Here is a 20,512-nt window from a genome sequence, read left to right as displayed (position 1 = left end):
AACTGCAAACCTCAATTCATCCATGACACAAATATTCAAGACTGTCAAAATGTCATGAAAACTTTATGTTCACTCGACACAAACACTCATCCCTTGTGAGACTGACACATTTTAAATGATAAGTTGACAAGTTTTGATTTTTGAGTTAATTTTACTAAAATTTAGAAACTCAAAACTTTAGAATTACCTGAAGACCAATTAAAGCTATAATATGAAACATTTCTGCATTAAAATGTTACAAGACAAATGTTACATATTTTGTTAAGTTATGTAGTTATATTATCCTAAATGTTTCCAACAATGTTCAAACGCAGAGAAATCCATAATTTATTCAAGGTTCAATTTTCTGTGAATCGTTGCTAGTTAGTTGCTAGATGCTATAACATCCAGGAAAATGTGAGATATGTTGGACATGTCAGAGAGTGAGGAAGGAAGTCAGCAAACGTGACTAAATGTTAAATGAATAAAACTTATTATTTCATTCATGAACATGATTTCTCCACTGTATGTCTCATAGGTTTTCATCAGCTATTGTTTAACAGTGACGACAATAACTCCCATGATCCTACGCTACTTCTTACCGACATAAAACTACATCCTTTATTATTGTTATAATGTAATAGTTTGAAGAAAAGTCATGGTTATTTGTTTTCACAATAATAAAAACACTGTTAAGTTTAGGAATTTTGTATTCAGTCCCTAAAAAAAGTTTTTAAATTCACTGGGGACAGTTTGACATATTGTCTTGTCTGCTTGAACAAAGTAGCTCCACAGAAGTTCTTTGTGTGAAATGAAGAACAGACTCTTTAAACTTAGAAACTGTAAAAGGAAATTGAATTTGCTTGTAATGTTTGTCAGTGTGACTGAAGAGTTGCTCGTTCAGCTTAATGCCTTATCCTTATGGAACATGTCTTCTCAAGTTCTGTTAACTGAGCTGCTTTTTATAAAACTCAAATAAGACTTTGTTCAACTTAATATCAGTTAACTGACATTTCAAGTTGAACCAACTCAAAATTAACTGTGCACATCAAAATGTTTGTGTGCCAGCTGTTTCCAATAAACATTTAAGCTGAGCGAGTGAACTGGTATTTATAGTGAAAGAGGACCTGCAGCGCACATGGTTGATTTATTATAAAGAGAAAAGTATAGAGGTTTAACAGACACATGCTGCTGGACCACAGGTGGACACAATGTAGCTGATTAGAGAGGATTCAGTTCCTTTAAGAGGAAAGAGCTGAGTCAAGCCAGACCGCAGAGTTCAACCAGAATATTGAGATCAATGCTAATGCAATTGTGCTTTCAAAATAAAAGCCTGAGACGAATCACTGGAGAAAATAGAGGCGTGCCAGAAGAGGGGGGCATGCCAGAAACTATTTGGGAACCACTTACAGGATCTTTTTTTTCTTTTACATCACAAGAGCGGAAATGGCCACTTAGGTGCACTTCTGTTCTCAGTTTTTGGTCATATTAGTGAGCTTAAAGTCTGCAATAATGACTGATCAATCAACCAATAATAGATAAGATAAGATAAGATAAGATAAGATAAGATAAGATAAGATAAGATAAGACTGATTCCAAATCTGGGATATTACACTTGTTACAGCAGCTCAATGATCAAAAGTTGAGATCAAAAATAGTGTGATAAATAAAATACAAATAAATAATTAAAACAAACATTATATCCTACATTGTATGCTAGAACTGGCATTATACGGTTTATGTTTTCTGAGGTATTTGTGTATTTTTTGTATGGAATATTTTGCTGTTTTCTTGTTGTTTTTTCTGTGTAGATTTTTTCATTCAATTACTTGTGTTGTCTGTATCATTTTTCTTCTATTACTGCTTTATTTGTTTATTTTTTTTCCTTCTTGTCTTCTCATATTACCTATCTGTGTGGAACCTATGTTATAAAAAAGGGAATAAAGGTTCTGAATCAAAATATTTAGACTCAAAACTGATTTGCTCCAGTGTATAACTAGAGGAGACACATGATAAGCCTTTTAGTCTCCTTTTACATATTTTTATTATTTATATTTTTTTGTTTATTTTCTTTAATATGTGCTAAATAAATAAATCACATATAAGGCTTATACAAACTAAATTCACTATATATACGTTTCAGTTACACACATCTGTACAAAATCCACTGGAAAACAGACCTATACTGTCTATAGAAACAAGTCAGTTTTAGTCAGGGCACAGATGTTTAAACCGGAAGTCTATACTACGCCCAAGCTCAATTAGGCTTTTATTTTTGAAGTTCCGGCCGTCAGCTCGTTGTGTTATTCTCGTTAACTTGACAGAAGTGAAGAAGTTTACAGCAGTGGTCGGCGGCTGTGTGTGAATGACAGTGAAGTGTACGTGCCTCTGTGTATCTGCAGGATATTACTGGAGTTTGTGTTTGGTGGCGGATTCACGGACAGCTGTCAGAGGGAAGTTGTTTCCTGCAGGACAGCGTCGGTAAGTTCATTTGCCTGAATGTTTGTGCAGGAAAAATTCAGTGCATGTCGTTTTCTAACGTGAGGAAGGATTTAAAAATTTTTGTCAACTCACTGGGCAGAAAGAGAGGAGACAGGTTTGAGGTCTATCAACGCGATAACGTTCAGCAGAACATGTTGCTAACATATCACCTTACTTTGTAGAGTTCAGGTGGTGCTTTTAAGGACGTTTTGTCTGACATGGAATTCTTAAAACACTAAGAAATAGTTTGCTGTTCATCACGTGAACACGCGTTCATCCAGGTGAGTCCATCCTCCCGACAGGTGGAGACTGTTCGTATTAGGAGACACCATCCACACCCCAACCAGACAAGTAAAAGGTGGAGTAATGAGTCTGCGTTTAGAAACTAGAGACGCAGTCCCAAGGCCACAATAGACTATTTTATTATCTCTGAACGAAGGCCACGGCGCCAGATATTCTGTTACACCGTACATGACATTTAATACTACAGCAGAGAGGACAGGACATTGGTCTGCGTCTGTGTAAGCGCTCCTGGTTGAGGAGAGAACGCGCCGCCAAACTGCGTTGAAAAATCTGGCAATTTAAATTGCCCATGCTTGTCGGCAAAGATACATAAAAAATAGTATGTGACTTAATATCTTGCATAATTTAGTACACCATATCTTGATTTCGGCATGTGTCTCTTACACCATGCAGCGTTTATTGAAGTGAAATTCTGACTTTATTATAATTTTCCCTTGGTGTTTTGGCCACTTAAGACCCCAAAGATGGGCTTTCATTAACAGCTAACCAAATGATAGAATTGTTAATATTTTCAAATGACGTCCTGCATGGGGGATAATCCGATAGCCGAATCTGCAGTCGGATGCTGACGATTCATGAAAGTTATTAAGTTATCTCGTGCCTGTAATATACCGAGAATAATAAGCAAAGTAAGTTAAAAGTGTAGTTTTTCAAATGGTGTTTGGCGCGGCATATGCAATCATCCTGCCACAGTGTATGTTTTATAATTATGCCTCTCTTTATCTTTAAAGCAAACTGCATACTGCCGTGCCTTTATTGGCAAACACATCATTGCACTGCAGGTGTGTACACTAAGTCAGAGCATGTATTGCAGCCAATATGCCTAATTACAGCTGAAAAGTTGAATAAATGCACATTTAGTCAAATTGTATCACACACTTTATACAAACACACCCCCACATACATACACAGTGCACCATCCAAGTGTTTTTTCCTTTTCCTTCTTATTTGGCGGGTCGTCTGGTGCTCATAATCTGCCAAAATAAATAACCTGGAGAAATAGAAAGGCTACTTCTGTGTGTTGCTCCACACTTGGAAGTGCATAGGGAAGCTAATTAGCAGCCATTCCACTCCACCAGACCTTCTAGATGTGAGGTCAGTGAACCCAGAGGGATTGTGACAACACTTGAGCACCGTATGCTTGATCATTCTAATAGCTAGAGAGTGGGATGACTTTAGATTGATCAGTTTTGCTCTTTTCCCTCACATTTGCAGCTGAAACCTGTGACTCTTAACTGAATCACTTCCCTATGCCAACTTTTGCTACATTATATTTGTTTTCCCATGGTAGATCTGCTGAGGATATTGATGCATTTAAACAACTTTCAGGTGTTCTCACGGGTATAACAGGAAACTTTCCCCTTTGTTCATGCTCCACGTCTTACATAAGCTTACTCAAGGCACAGCCACATCCTATCAGCATTTGGCACAACCATAAATTGTACATTTTGCCCCTACTTTTATGTGTTATGTCTGCCTTTTCCTGAGTTGTAATGAAAACATGTTTCCTTTGTCCACATTGAAGGTGGACTTATCAGCCTGACCTTTAGGCCCGTTTAGCCCTGCAAAGAAGAAGAAACAACTTTCTGAAACATTCTTCTTGGAGAATAAGTGTTCATTGTCCTTTGACGTCAGTATCCGGTGATGTGATTAGTGTCGGTACATTTTTGGACAAAGACATAATAGGGTAACGGATGACTCCAGTGGAGTGGGATCAAAGTGATAATTAAGCCTCCGACCTGTCTGCTGTTTTATGACTTTGCAATTGTCTCTGGTGAGTAGCTGCGTAGTGATAGTGTTAAGCTGCACTGCACATTATCTCCACTCCAGTAAACAACAAGACTGTCTGCCAATAAGGTGTCATGTTTTCACTTAAGGAGGCTCATTCTAGTGCAGGGTCTCCCAAAATGTGGTGCATGCTCCCCCTGGGTGTACAAGCTTTAGGCCAGGCAATATATCCCTATATTGTTTATTGCCGCATAGCCTAAAAATACTAGATTTATATTTCAGAAGCCATACCGTCCAGCTTTATGCAAGTTGCCTCTAGGGCGTGCGTCAGATGAAAAATGTAATGGTAGTTTCATTTTCTCTGTCCTGAGCCCCTCCTACTAGATGAACAGCATGCACTTCATGTGCACGCGCAACAGTTTACCAATGCAATTGTGAGTGAGCATGGACTGACAGACATCAGCTGTGTTTGTGTGTCAGTACTGAGAGTACTCACCAGAGAAGTCTGTTCTTTCCTTTACACCCCTCCTCTCTTTACTGTCATGATGTAACTTTCAAATACGTTTCTCCTCGGGTCAGTAGTCAACGTGGACAGAGTAGTTATCTCACTTTAAACAGCATGGTCAGCTCCCCGGTGGTCGCTGCTGCACACAGGTTTACAAGCAAACGTGAAGATGAATCCACTTTTTAATCCCAAAAGTTTAAAAACCAAACGGTGAGCTCTCATTTGTCCGGTCCGGGAGGCTGCGATTTCTCTGTGGGTTGCTGCTGCAGATGCATTGAGAAGTGGGAGTGAAATAAATCCACTTTTTAATCCCAGAACTTTGAAACATAGATAATAATAATAATAATAGGAATGGGAGAAGTACTCAATTCATTGATGCACTTGCGATGCACTTGATTAACAATATGCTGGGAGGTTATTATAGAATTATTGCTCATTGATGCCAAAAATGTTGCATACCACAGTGTTAATCAGTGTCATTGGTAACACCTGGTTTACCCTACTACTTCATGTCACAATAACTATTATGAAAAAAGTCTTTGCTGTTATTGTTTTCAATCAGCTCATTGTTAGCATTACCTTAGAAACATACGAGAAAGCTAACACACTAGCAAGCTACGGGTGATAAAATCTGCTAGCAACAGCCTGACAGAGTGGAGTAGACCTGTTCACAGTGGATATTTGGACATGTCATAGCAGAAAAAGCACAGGCGTAGTTGTTAACATCAATAATGACTGTTGTGTATGCTGGTCCCAGAGCTCTGCTGTTGTGCAGGTTGGCTCACAAAAACAGCATAGTGGACACTTGATGACTTGATTATTACCTCCTGTGGTTTCCCTGATTAGACTAGTCAAATGTGTTTTACTGTGTAAAAGGTCTGTGGGATAACAAGGAGGAAACAAGCTTGTCTCCTGCTGAGTTTACTTTTGATTTGACTTTTCTGTTAAACCCACAAGTAAAGTGTTTGTCTGTGAGATGCTAAAACACAAATAGAGAAGAGTCAGAAGGTTAGTAAACTGACTCAGTAATGTCAGTCATCTAACTAACACTAGCTAATATCAGCCATCCTAAGCTAATATGTTGGTCCTAACAGACCAAGTAGTTTGTGGTTTAGGAAGATTAGGATTTGATTTTGCAATCACATATTGTATGACTGAATGACTTTGAAAAAATAGCCACTGGTAATTATTTTGACTGATATTACGATTGTTTTACAATCCACGATATTAGAGGTAATGATCATTCTTTTTTTTTTTAAATTTTTTGCTGGAAACTGTACCAAATGTTTTTTTTTTTTAAGTCTGTAGAATCTGATTTGTATGGCAGGACATCTCTGCTTCATGACATTCATTCATTTTATCGTTTTTGACACAAATCTTGCCTTTAACAAATATTGCACCTCCTATGATTTGAAAATTGCGGAAAGCTGTATTTGGATTTTGAAACATTTTGATTAATTGTGCAGCCCTGATATATAGTACAGTCTGTAACCTGACCAACAACATTAGTTGGTGTATGTTTTACATGAACATTTCTGGTAAGGATCCCAGAACTTTTGATTCATGAGGAGTTTTGTCTAAGACATGTACTGTCTGTAATAAGCTGATATCAGCCGATATCTAACCAAGATTTTCTTGCTGCCAACATACAGTAAATCTCTAGGATCACTCTTACCTGACAGTGTATGGTTATTAATCAAGATGGGAAAAAATGAAAAAAGACACGCTGATCCCTGAACCCAAGGGGTTGGGTACTGAATCCCAAAAATACCTGAACAGAGAAGGAAAAAAGTCTGCACGGCAAAAAAAGCACCCATTCAAGACATTCATTAATGTGACATTTCACGCTCAGGGCTCTTCCTCAGCCTGCCTTTAGAGATGCACAATAATATTGACAGGTTATTGTTTGGCTGATTAAAACCTTAAAAAATATCTGTATCAACCCAAAGTGAACATTTCTGCTGATATAACAAGCTGATAACATAATATTTGAATTATGCTCACACTAGGGCTGCACAGTTAATTACAATATTATTGAAATCACAGTCTGGTCTAGTGTACCCAAATTGCAGATCAGAACCAAATCACCTAAAAAATCTTGTTCTCCAGATGAAAGAAAACATACCCCAACAAATATCACATCATCGTGGATTTAATAGTTTTTATTTTTTGCAGTAAAAGTGACAATGACAATGCACAGCATGGAGGTTTTTTGAAATGTCCAAATGGGAGAGCAATGTTGCTATTGGCAATGATTACTCAGCGTCGGTCATGTGAAGAGGAGCCCTTTCGCATTCGTCCAGCAGTACTAGAGCTGCAACAGTCAGTTAATCAATCAGCTGATCAAAAGAAAATTAGTTGCCGTCAAAAATGTCAGCTTCTTTAAATGTGAGCATTTGCTGCTTGTCTTGACAGTAAATGAAGAGTCTTTGGATTTTGAACCGTTGGTTGGACAAAGTAAGAAATTTGACGACAGCTCTGGGAAATGGTGAGGAACATTTTTCACGTTTTTTTTTTCCTGACATTTCACAGACAAAACAATTAAACAATCGATTAATCATGAAAATAGCTGGCAGTTGGAATTGCAGCCCTAAACACTACAGATTTAATATCCCATCTTAAGTGCTGTTGTCCTGATCATTACAATGAATTTGTGAGAAAAAAATAGAAACCGGCACTAGTGAAAAAAAAAAACAGTTAGCAATAGTTTTCTGATTTTGTGCAGTGAATATTGGTTCATTTTGAACGAAATGTCTGTATGTGCCAGTGGAAGATCATGATAAGAGCAGGCATAATAATGTGCTGAAGATAGACTTGATATTGATTGATTGGAAAATATCTGTATATCGGCAAAATTCTAGTGTCATGAATCCCTAACAAGGCTGGATAGAACAAGGTGTAAGTGAAAAAATGTCATTCTGGACTGTGGTTGTACGAAATCTTAAATATGATTCATGCACTGTGTCACTGTGTGTGTGTGTGTGTGTATGAGTGCAATCTGAGTGTGTGTGTGCACACTGTGAATCAGTCAGTTCCCAGGGTCTCCACCTTCTGTGTTTCAGAGTGAGAAACTGCCAGCAGAGGTTAGTTACATAAGCCTGTTGGGTGTTACATCATTGTTTTGGGGGCCCCGGTCCGGAGAGCTGGGTCCAATGGGTCCACTGCCTCCCTCAGACCCCCTCTGAGGACGAGGAGGAGGAGGAGGAGAGGGAGGAGAGGGGGGCTGGGCGGTCAGGGAGGCTATTGGAAGCAGATGCTCAGTGAGTCTGTCCTGGTGCTGGTGATGGAACGAGGTTCCACCTGTAACAGAGTCTCTTTACATGTGTGTTTGTGTAGTTTTTGTCCGACAGTGTTTGCTGATTAGCTGACGTCCGTTGGAAGTATAGTTTGGGTGGGCTCGGTTGCCATGACATCAAAGGGAAAACATGCAAAACAGGAATGATTTATAGGTCTATAATCTTCCAAACAACCCCACCTCTTTTGTTCACCGCCAGTAAATCAATCTCTAGAAAACTCATAAATATTCATAAAAAACTTTGTGGGCAACAGTTGATTTGTAGTAAACTCAGAATTGTTGGGATAAACTAAAATAAAATCACATAAATGTCATTTTGAAAGAATTCTGTAGCTTTTTTCCACTTTTGTGCTCCTGAGCAACAGAAACCACAAAGATATAAAAGCCATTAGTCTGGAATGGCATGCTTTTTAGTGGCTGTGTGACCTTGCGGATCTGCACCCATATCATGTTCCAGATCACTTGATTGTGAAAACAAGCTCTTGTGTTCCCCTCAGGTTCCCGTCTCTAAAGATAAAGAACCACCTAATTGCTGTTTTAAGCTGGATCGGTGTGTACCACGTAAAATCAACAGTCTGTTATGAGGCTGCCAGTTTATCTCTAAATCCTGTTGGATTCTCCTCTTTGAACTGTCTAATAAAGGGAAAGTCAGTTTTAAGTAATTCAAAACCTTTTATCAGCCTCTATTGGCAGTTAGAAGGAACTGCAACAAGATTCAGATTGACTCGAGGCATTCAGACTGGAAAGTGAGTTTAGAAAGCCAGATATGTCAGTACTTGGCAAAGTAATCACTGACTCAGTGCTGATATCAATTGACACACAGATTGTGATAATTATGTGTTGTGTGAGAATCAAAATTTGTGCTTGTTGCCACTTAAATATCATTCCTGATAGAAGGGGGAAATATGGATAAATTACTCTGTCATGCTCTATGAAAATTTTAAAAATCAGGCTGCGACATTTATTTTTTCCCTAACATAAAGTGCCAATTTTAAGTTCCAAAAGCTCCAGGCGATGTCATCAATTTGCTTGTTTTGTTCAGTTAACACAGGGATGGAGCCAGAGGGGTGCCCAAGGTCGTCTTCTTTTATTCCATGTATTCTTCTTCCCCGTCAAAACCCTGCACCCACATTACCCACAATGCACCTTGACTACCAGCAGTTCATTCAAAGCCTTGAGCTTCAGGCAGAGCTGAGGAGCGGACTAAAGAGGTGCTCGATTTTTTTTTTCATTTTCAAACTAGTAGTCTTCAGCTCCAGCCAACGCTGACTCAGATGACATCACTTGAGGACAGTTATCAGACATTCTAGTCACTATTTTATTGTACCAGGGCTGCAGGGCCACTGGGTTCACAGACCTTACATAGTGTGTCATCCATCATGTGTAGGGTGGGTTTAGGCTGATTTAGGTCACAGAGACAATGCTGCAGTGTTGTTCAGTAATTGATAGGCATTTTATGCGTGAATGGCTTTTGTAAAGGTTTGGTTCACTCATTCATATTCATTGTTTTTTGATGTGAAAATAATCAGTCATGGAATGTGATGACAGTTTACATTGTGTATATTATTGTGTATATTTCCAGGTATGTTCAGTGAACAGTGAATGGAGGTTTGCAGCCTGTCCTGCAACACCTTTTCACTTGTCTTCATGCAGTTCAAACTTTATTATTTGTCGTTTTATTTAGACTGTACAAAAGAAGTGGATGTAGCCTCAGGGTTGAAAAAGTGAGGCCAATGTGGAAGTGCCTTGAACCTGCAGTCTTTCTAATTGTCAGTAAAGGGCAACTCCATTGGTTGCAAAAAGAGGTCTGATTCTATGAAAGTCTATGAGAAAATGACACTACTTCTCACTTGACTTCTGACCTCAGTAAACAGTTTCCTAATGAGTTTATGGTCTTAAGCTATAGTTTCAGGTCGTCTTCTATACAGCTTGATGTACACTTTCTAAATAATGGTCCCATTTAGAGTAAAAATAGACAACAAAGTAGGGTATGTTTTAGGGTGTGGCTACCTAGTTATTGATACATCAATGCATTTTGTTTGTTGTCTGTGTTTTTGTCCTACAACTGACCTTTTCATGTGTTTTCACTTCATGAAAGTTGATGAAAGTTTGGAGGCCTAAAATTGTCTTTTTCAGCATTCAGTAGTTCCAAAAGTTGACTGTTCATTTTTCCTTTTATGTTTTAAAGCTATAATATGTAACATTTCTGCATTAATTGTCTAAAAACACCTATATTATATATTTTGAGACGTGTACTTAGATTATCCCAAATGTTTCCAACTACTTTCAAATGCAGAGAAATCTACGATCTATTCAAGGTAACAGTGCATTTCCTGCTAGCCATTGCTAGCGAGTTGCCAATTCCTATAACTTCATGCAAAACACGGGACACATCGGATATGTCAGAGTAAGGAAAGAAGTCCTAATGTGACCAAATGTAACATGAATAAAACTGTAATATTACTTCTTCCATGAACATATTTTCTGTCTGTCACATTAGATGTAGATTTTCATCAGCCAAGGTGGTTTTTAGTGAAAATAACAACTCCCATGATCCCATGGCACTTCACGATGTCATCAGACTATATCTGTTATTATTTCAATGTGAGAGATTCCTAGCAGCCAAATTTACATGTGCTTAGGCCTTTTTTTTGCTAGCCAAAAATGCATACTAATTAATGTAACAGTTACTATACTTTGCTAACCAAGCTAGCTACCTAGCACTAGTGCTAGCTGATAACTTAGACCAATATCACATTCAAAGGTGGTCACTTCTGGCTCCAAAAACCCAAAATAGCGATAGCCAAAATGCCAAACTCGAGGCTTCAAAACTCTTTAAGTGGACTAGTATAAATCTTAGGTGCTCAGTTTTCCAAGGTACTGCTTTATATAAGGGAAGAATGAGATTCTGTCGCAGCTTTAATATGAAGTTGAAATTCCAAACGCACTTTGGTGACGAAGTTCATTTGTTTTCAGGACCAGGTGGCGTTCAGGGACACAGACGCTGGAGGGAGAAAGTTGAACTCCTCTGTCTCACTGGTCATCTTGTAAGTACATCAGTCAGTTTGTTCCTCTCATAAAAGCAGACTGTCCTCTCAGAGTTTCTGAAGTTTCATGGGACAGAGAGACACATCACCTGCAGCCAAGAGGACACGGCGTACATTACCGAGCAGCAGCATGGCCCATTGATCACAGCAGGAAGCCGGGGAGGGGGGATACGAGCCTTTTCCTTCCCCGGGGTCAGCCAGACATGAGCTGACCTTGACGAGGCCTCTCTGTGTTTTGCTGCTTCACATCCACCAGTCAGTGTAACCGTTTGTCACTGACATCATGTGCAGCTATGATGAGGTGAATCAACAACAGACCCTGGTTGTGCAGACAATGCCTAACTTTACACTCCTCGCCATGGTAACAGCTGCTTGTTTAGTTTGTGTGTGTGCGTCTTCTGTGTTTACAGCTATTATAGCTTTTGATTTGACATTAGTTGTTATTTTTAAGTCTCTCTTCTCGTTATTTAGCTTCCAGTTTTTAGTGTGGTTTTGGTCGTATTACTTTTGCAAATGTTTACTTAAAAGTTCTGGCTCCATTCTAATTCCAGTGTTTTTTAGGAGGGTCGTATATTTTTATGATATAATGAAAGAACCTCAGATCATTAAGTATTTTTAAAATAGCTTTATCCACATAAATCCCACATTCAGTGTTGTATCCAGACCTCACTCTCTAATTTTATCCTGCTCACACACAAAGTAACACAAAACATTTAATGTACATTTTCATTTCATACAAAACCAGCTGCAGTCCCACAGAGCTCCAATATGGTTGCTAAAGAGTGCTTTTTGGGGGGTCAAATTCTGGAAGTGAGATGCTCAAAATACCATTTGCTATTGTTAAAAAAGGGACAGTTGGACATTTTTGGATATACACTCACTTGTTGGGTTGAGAGTTTGGTGAGAAAATTGCTACCTTTGTCACATCTGTACTACAGTGGTGAAAGAAATACTGAAATCTTATATAAATCCTTTCAGTGAAAGTACCAATAAAACGGTGTAAAATACTTATTTAGAAATATGTTCTGCATTTAAACTGACAGCATTCTATTCAAAGTATTATCAACATAATATATTTGAAGTATCAAAAGTGAAAGTACTGGAGGATGAGACAGGAGTTGCTCAGTGAGATGCCTGATTACATTAATTATTTTGTATTTATTTAGCATATTTCATGACAGAGGAAACTTCTAACTGGTCGACTGTTTGTCAGTACTGACCCTGCAACTTTTAGGATGATTTAAAACAGATAACATGTTGAACCATTTTGAACTCATGTAGTGCAGATTTTTATAAAATTCGTAAGACATGTCAATAGTAACAGTATCAGCCCTAATCTGTTTCATCACAACACAGTCATACCATTACATTACAATTCAGAAAGCATGTTTAAATGCCCAGTACCTCTTTATTTGGGCAAATAAGAAAGAAAAAAAAATCTATTTTGCTACACAAATTAGTTTTCATTCGTTGGATTTTCTCCAAACTTTTCCTTTTGTAAAATATTGGATTCTTTTATGTCACTACCTCACGGCCCTGTATGAAACTTGACAGGGCTCCTCAAAGAGACACTGTTTTTTAATAAGATGTCACAAACCAAAAAGATTTGAATCCACTGCTTTTATCTTCAACTGTGTGTTTTATAAAGACACTTTTTTTTTAATGAAATCTTTATCTGAAAGGTTACTTGTAACTTTAGCTGTCAGATAAATGTAGAGAACACACAGTATAATATTCCCTCTAAAATGTTTTGGAATACAAACTAGAGAGTAGAATAAAATGGAAAAAAGCTACTCATGTAAAGTACAAGTTCCACAATGTGTCATTCATACAAAAAACAAAAGTTGTGGTTCTAGTGTGTAACTTTCAGTAAAACCACAAAGCTTTTACTGCAGTCAATCTAACTTACTCCTCTTTCCAGTCTTAATGCTATGCTAAGCTAACTAAGCTAGGCTAGCAAGTCTTTGCTCTAGCTACATAGGTACATAATGCTCTGATGTGAGGGTGCATTTCTAAGTACAATTCCAAAAAGCGAAAGTGTTGGTTTCAAATTTTATGTGTACAGTCCAAAAGCACAGGTCACAAGGAGGAGAATAGCATCTCAGCATCGTAGCCATATATCAATATTTCCCCATAAGGTCCCTGTCATTTTGTTGTAGTTCCTTGCATGAGGGGAGCTGAGTTTACAGTGAAGAGGGATCTCCTGCCAGAGGACCTCCCCTCTGTTTGCTGATGGTCTGCTAGACTTTAACAACCTGGAGGAGCTGGACCCAGCAGCCTGTTTGTTTTTTTATTGTTGGCTACTGGCCGGCCTTCTCGGTCAGTTTGTCCTAAGAAGATCTTGGCACGCACACAGAGGCCCTCCTGCCTCAGAGCTCACATTCTTTCTTGTCTACATGGATACCTGGGTCGTGTAAATCACATTAGCCGGTTAAAATTTATTGTGCGTTATCTCATCCTACTGCGAGCATTGTGGATGGAGTTGTTTCAGGTTTGGTGTGGGTACCTAGAGCATTTGTGCAAATCTGTGACCATTGTGTGCTTGTATCTGCTGTTCCAAAACAGTAGGGAAGTGGGCAGTTCATACCGATAACATGATCTTCTAATATTAATAAACCAACACCCTCACCAGCACTGATGGACAAACTTTCCGCTGTTTCTAGATGCTAGAAAGATTAGACCCCAGCAGCTGTTGTGTTGACACAATAGGCAGCGTGCTGCCAAGTGCACACACACATACACACACGTACACATACATACATACAGGGGCTTGAGTGGCCTAATTGTGTCAGAGTGGTGGAGTGCTCTGAGTGCTTTAGCCGAGACCCTGATGGACTTTGATCCACTCACGAACAACATGTTTATTTCTACTTCACTCACTCTGATATTCTGACACCAAGAAGCTGTCACACATTCTTCATCAGGGCTTTTCATAAACTTTTTGTCCATAGGTCAAGTAGGTCTGCCTGTATTTTTTCCCCCAAGCATTTGTACTCAAAACAACAACAGTATTGGCATTTATGAAATAACAAAGTTGTGGGTTAAATGCCCCGGAACCTCACTGGCAGGTTAGTACATGTAGAATTTTTCCATTGTCAAAAGTTGTGGATAGTACCTGTTACTTTTTTGATATGATTAAAATCATGATGATGTGATATTTATTGAAACAAAGGAGAACAATATTTTTAGGCCAGGACATCTGTGCAGCACTACAGTACATTATTATAATCCTGTTTTCTCATGCATTTTGACTTTTTCAAAAAAATAGTGATTTGGTTCTGGTTCTGCCATTTGGCTATTGGACTTGGCCATATTCTGATTATACTGTGATTAATTGTGTAGCCTTAGTTTCAAGGGAGCTGAGCTTAGACTAAACAGTGGAGCAAAAACACTGTAGAGCACTGATTGGTTGCTCCGTGTCATGGATGTAATGATTACTGATGATTGTCTGACCAGAGGCGACTCGTCGTCTATGCTCTGATGTGGGATTTCATTCTTTTGTCTTGCTGCCTTCAGCCTTTTCTGAAACAAAGTTTGTCTCCTCGCTGTGACAAACAGCCATCCCTTCAACATCCTCCCATTGTTCCTGAGTTTATGTCATGTTGAAGATGATGTCACGGCAGTTTCTTGCGGCGTCGCTATGACAGTCATCTAAGAATCCCTATTTGTTGAGGAAGTTCTATCTGCAGTAGAAAATGAATTTGAGGAAACCAAACTGTACCATAAGTGAGTCAAGTTGAGAGCTGAGCTGTACCACTCAGTGGAAACATAGCTTCAGTGAGACAAATAACACCTTTAGTGGCCAGTGATTTCACATAATTCCAGCTTTATCACCATTTAACATAAGTAGATGTCTCAGTCATAATTTTTGAAAAGACCTCTGTGGGTGTAATGGGCCTTTAGAGGAGAATCCCTGTTCATTACATCTTGGGCCTATTTTTTCTGCTTTTTGTCTAGTTTTGGTCATTTCTTCTATCTGTAATAATAATTTTGTACTCACTAAGTCAACTGCTAAGCTCTGAAAAGATCACTAAAGATAATTCAGATGGGTCAAAAAAGCACAAGTAGTCAGATGACATTATCTTGTTATCCCTGTGTTGGGTGATTCTGCAGCAGGGCACGATTCAAGTCCAGTACCAGTCCAGTTGTCCAATATCAACATTCTTGTCTGGTGATGGTTTGTTTAACAGACCATGAGGTTAGTCAGAGTTATCTGGGAGAGATAACAAAGGCAAAAGATAAAGTTATTACCAAAAGTGTTCATTGTAATTATGTATCACAGTTTTCCAGGCTAATACTCGGTTCAACTACCATCCTTCCCATAATTGTGTGCACACAGTTGACCTCTTAAACTGAAGATATGTCTCGTTGACATGAGTGTTGGGCAATTCCACCATTTTTTTTCCCTTCCTTTTTCAGATTCTGACACATAGTCCAAAAACTATTTCCTTTATTTCACAAGGAATAAGCAAAACAAAACACAGTTCTGTGTACCACAGATTAAGGCTTTTCACATCCCTTCAATCATCTTGTGATCTCTTGGGGGGTCCCAACCCCCAGGTTGGAACCACTGGTTTGGATTATGCAGCTAAACCGATTTACAGCCTGTCTGTTGTTTCTTGCCTACGGGTTCTTTCTTTTTGCAATGTTGCCATGTTCCCACATCCCAGCAAGGGTGTCATTTCAGCTGGCAATCCTATTTTTGTCTCCACCGCTTTTGCAGTTTCAGTTTGATTTGTGCACTAAAATCTCTGTAAACAGTACACTTGTACTCTCTAACCACCACAAAAGCTCTCAGTTCATTAAAAAAATGTTAGCGATAAGCTTTATGAGCAGCATGCAGTTCTGCATGGACTTTTTGTCCTGAGTTTTTTCTCACAGGCTTCATTCAACTCTCTGATTGGTGGAGGTTGCTTGGGCTGCATATGACATGTTTTTTGAGTAAAAGCACATCATCTCAAAAAATGCTTGAAATCTGTCAAAGATAAGACGGTAAAGGATAATGTTCTTTTTTGTAAAGATGCAAAAACATTTCTAGCAATATCTAACTAGCAAAACTTTACTAAATTAGTACATTAGGGATAGTGCAGTGAAATTTTACTGCATAGTGAAAGCTTACTCCAGGAGGCTTGAAAGGAGGCTCAGGCAGATTGTTGAACCTCAGATTCAGAAGGAGCAATGAGGAGTCCATCCTAGCTATAGAATAGAGGAGCAGGTCTTTACCCTTTCCAGAGTTGCTGGGGAGATCATGGGAGTTTGACCGTCCAGTGTGTTTTGTGGACTTGAAGAAGGCTTACAAGGGATTTCTGGGTTACTATGAGCTGTCCGGCCCTTGTATAACCAAAGCGAGAGCTGTGCCTGTGTCCTCAGCACAAGGCCAAACATGTTTTCAGTGGGTGTTGGACTCTGCCAAGGTTGTCTCTCATCTCTGGTCCTGATCATGAACAGCATCTCAAGGCGCAGCCGCAGTGTGCGGAGGGTCTGGTTTGGGAACCACAGGATTGTGCTTTTTGCTTTTTGCAGATGATGTGGTTCTTCTGGCTTCATCAGACTGTGAGGGCGCTGGGACAGCTTTCAGCTGAGCGTGAAGCGGTCGGCACCCCAGGGTCATGTTAATGAGTGATGGTAAAGTGGAGTGCAAGATGGACAAGTGGACTGGTGCGGTGTCAGCAGGAATGTCGGATGTTGTACTGAACCATCACGATGAAAAGGGACCTGGACAGGCAAACTTTTAAATTTACCAGTTGATCCTTATTTCAACCCTCACCTATGGCCTTTGGTAGTGACCAAAAGAATGAGGATGCAAGCATGAGAAATTAGTTTCCTCTGTAGGCTGCACTCAGCCTTAGAAATAGGGCGAGGAGCTCAGGGTAGAACCACTGCTCCTTCGCATCTAAAGGAGCCAGCTGAGGTGGTTCGGGCATCTGATTAGGATAACTCCTGGGCGCCTTCTTATGGAGGTTTCCGGTCATGTCCATATGGGAGGAGACCCCCGAGTAGAGTCAGAACTCACTGGAGGGGTGACATATCTCATCTGGCATGGGAATCTTCGGATCCCCCAGGAGGAGCTGGCACTTTGTTGGTGAGATGGACGTCAGGAATACCCTGCTTAGCCTGCTGCCACTGTGACCTGACCCTGAATAAGCTGACTAAAATGGATGGATGGGGTAGTGGATTAAAATGCAGTGATTTAACTAATTTCATCATAACTGTAACATCTGCTGACAGGTTTCTTAAAGCTTCCTGCTGTTTGCCCACACTGTAATTTACTCCTTAGCCCTCTAAACTCCTCAGGACTCTATACATACACTAACACACCTCCAGTACAAATAAACAGTCACACCACATCCACCCACTTTGTCTCCTCTTTAAATTAGGATCATATGTGTGCTGTGTGTCTACTGTACATTCTTATAACCTAACAATTCTGGACATTTACCCATCAGTCTAACACTGAACTGTGTTGTTTGTACATCCCTCCTTACATGTGTTAATGTCAGATCCATTGTTTGCTTCTGATGAAGCTTGTTGCTCTCAGAACGAAATAGACATGACTCACGCTGACACGAGATACTCCCAGTGACAGCAGGATTGAATCAAGTAGAGGTTGCAAGTTGCTGAAGTTGTGCCAGTTGTTCCAGTCCAAATATTTGAAATTCACTTTACTTAGTCACATCTGATTGACAGATGGGAAGGGAAACCCCACCCATCTGCCACTCTACACCAGTTTACTCACCCAATAAAAAAATATCTGCAGCATACTGTTTACCCCACGTGTGATTCAGATAACACACACTGATGCAGCTGAGCGTGAGGTCACCCCCCCTCCCTTCATGTCTAGTCCTATCAGTGATATCACCATCAGAGCTGGGTGATGAGTTAAGGGGGATTCATCATAAAGTCTGACTGTTCTGAGTTGACAGACGCGCATGAACACACACCTCCACCTGGTGCTGCTCGTCATTGTCCCTGGTCTGATGCCATGAGCGAGCTAAGAGATCGCCTTTTATAGGAAAGCATTCATACTGAATGCCTGGGATGGTAGGCCTGCCTGCTGCCATGTGCAATAACCTTGATGCAGTCACAGAGCTGCTTAATACTTTTCATTACATATACTACATATTACTATACTGATTTATTTATTTATTATTAATCTGGTTAACTGAAGCATTTCCTGTCAAAGCCTGATTAGGCTACAATACTTGAGGTCTTTAACCGTCCTAATATACAGTAATTCAGCTATAGAGCTTAAAAGATCTTTGGCTCTTTTTTCTTGTTCCTGTAACATCCACTGACTGTTTTCCTGCTTGGTTTACCTGAGGTCTGTCTCAGCTGGGGACCATTGGTTGACATATTTTGACTGAGACCATAAACAGCTTTGTTTGCATGTTTTCCAACATTATAATCACTTGTCTGATGTGCTCTTACAGTAGAAGTCTTGGACTGATTTTGGTTCTTTGCTGCTGCATCTGGTCGATATTGCTCATTTAAGTATCAGATATCAACTGGTCACTGTTCTCCTATTCCACTGTACTGGATGATCCTCCAAGATTGTGGCTATTGCTCTCATGCATTTTGGTGACATGGAAGTGCTCCAGCTTTTATTATTATATCTTTTAACTTCCTTTCTACACTGGTGGAATGTGTTGTGTTGTGTAGGTTGACATCTGCTGCTTCTGATCATTTTTACCTGTGTTTTAGCAGGTTTATAATATAACATACAGCTTGAGACTGACAGTGCTGGATGAAATTCCTCTCAGCTTCACAGAACTTTTTAGTCACTTATAGCTCGACGTATTTGTTTCCTTACCCCACGAACTCCACTCTCATCAACCATGTTTTTTGTCACTTTATTTTACTAATTTAATGGTCAGCCTCTGGGGAACAAGTGAGAGCCGCTGCTCAGCAATGTACTTTAATTCAGCGGCCGAGGAATGACTGAGAGAAACAGCCTCCAGAGCAAGAACACACAGTTGTCGATTGCCAGAATAGTGGAAAGACTAACCAAGATGGCTTGGTTGTTATTATTATGTAAATACAGATATGTATATATAGATTAGCCCCCCAACTCCATTCTCATATCTCAATTTGCTAATCCAACTGTAAACAATGATCGGCCCACAGAAGAGGAAGTCTTGGCTACACTGGAAGCACTAAAATGTCCTTCATCCTTGCCCCCAGAGGATAAATTGCCACCAGGCGATTTCCAACAACTTCCCAGATGTGTAATTGCACCTTTTATTTTCCATGCTGATATAATGAAACCTTAAACCATGGACATTTTTGGTACAAATTAGGGCTGAATGTTTTTGAAAAAAATATCTATAATCTTGTGATAATTTATACATTATTAAGGCCATAGAATCTGATGTGTGGGACAGGACATCTCTTTAATTTAAAGTTTGCCTTTAACAAACACTGCACCTCCTGTGATTGGAAAATTTCGATTAATTGTGCAGTCCTAGTACAAATGTTCAACTTACAGGCTATGTTATCATAAAACTCATGTTATATCATCTTTCATCTCAGCATTTGGTCAATATTAGCCGTTGGATAATCAGTTGTATATTGCTTTTGAAATGAATAGTCTTCACTTGCTTTTAGTCAGCCTTGAAGTCTAATATATTGTTCTGCACCAGTTCAGTCTTGCTAACCTCTGACCTGGAGGAAAACCACCTCTCAAACTGTCAGACGGAGCGATGCAGTACGCTCACTTATCTCCTGCAGGAGCTGGAGTAATGTTTGTGTCTGCGTTTGTCAGTTAGGGCCGTTGCTCTTCAGCCATGTGGGAAAGTTGTTCTCACTACCTCTAAGCTGTTGCTTTTTCTGGTTTACTGTCCCTCTGCTTGACTCATCAGGGCCGCTGGAAGGGACAAAAAGGAATTCCTCGCCCATCCTATCTCTGCCGGGTGATTCGCTCTGACCCCCTCCCGACCTCTTCACCCTCATTCCTCCAAGTGGAGCTCATTAGGACAAGTTCCCATTTCCATTCACTGCCGTCACGGTGTCCGTTAGCGCTGTTAGACACACTCCAGGTGTGCGTCGCTCTCAGTGATAAATCGTTGGCTGGTGTCCTGGTGACCCAATCCCAGATACCAGCCTGACTCTCCAACTGCTGCCTAAACAGGCCAACGCTGGTGTCACCGCCAAACCCACCCTGTGGTTTTGTGGGCC

The 20,512-nt window shown here is 39.8% G+C and overlaps 1 protein-coding gene across 1 annotated transcript in view; it reads left to right on the top strand.

Moving 5' to 3' along the window:
- The first annotated feature begins 2,319 nt into the window (after positions 1-2,319).
- The window catches only part of svila (supervillin a), a 117,773-nt gene continuing 99,580 nt past the window's right edge, over positions 2,320-20,512 (top strand). Inside the window, exons 1-2 of the mRNA XM_084747139.1 lie at positions 2,320-2,460; positions 11,268-11,338. The gene's annotated coding sequence lies outside the window, so the exon portion shown is untranslated. The remainder of the gene's footprint in view (positions 2,461-11,267; positions 11,339-20,512) is intronic.

Source organism: Lutjanus erythropterus, chromosome 21, assembly GCF_056507025.1.
Source record: "Lutjanus erythropterus isolate fLutEry1 chromosome 21, fLutEry1.hap2, whole genome shotgun sequence".
NCBI lineage: Eukaryota > Metazoa > Chordata > Actinopteri > Lutjaniformes > Lutjanidae > Lutjanus > Lutjanus erythropterus.
The sequence above is the reverse complement of the archived record's forward strand: the minus strand, read 5'-3'. Positions and strand labels throughout refer to the sequence as shown.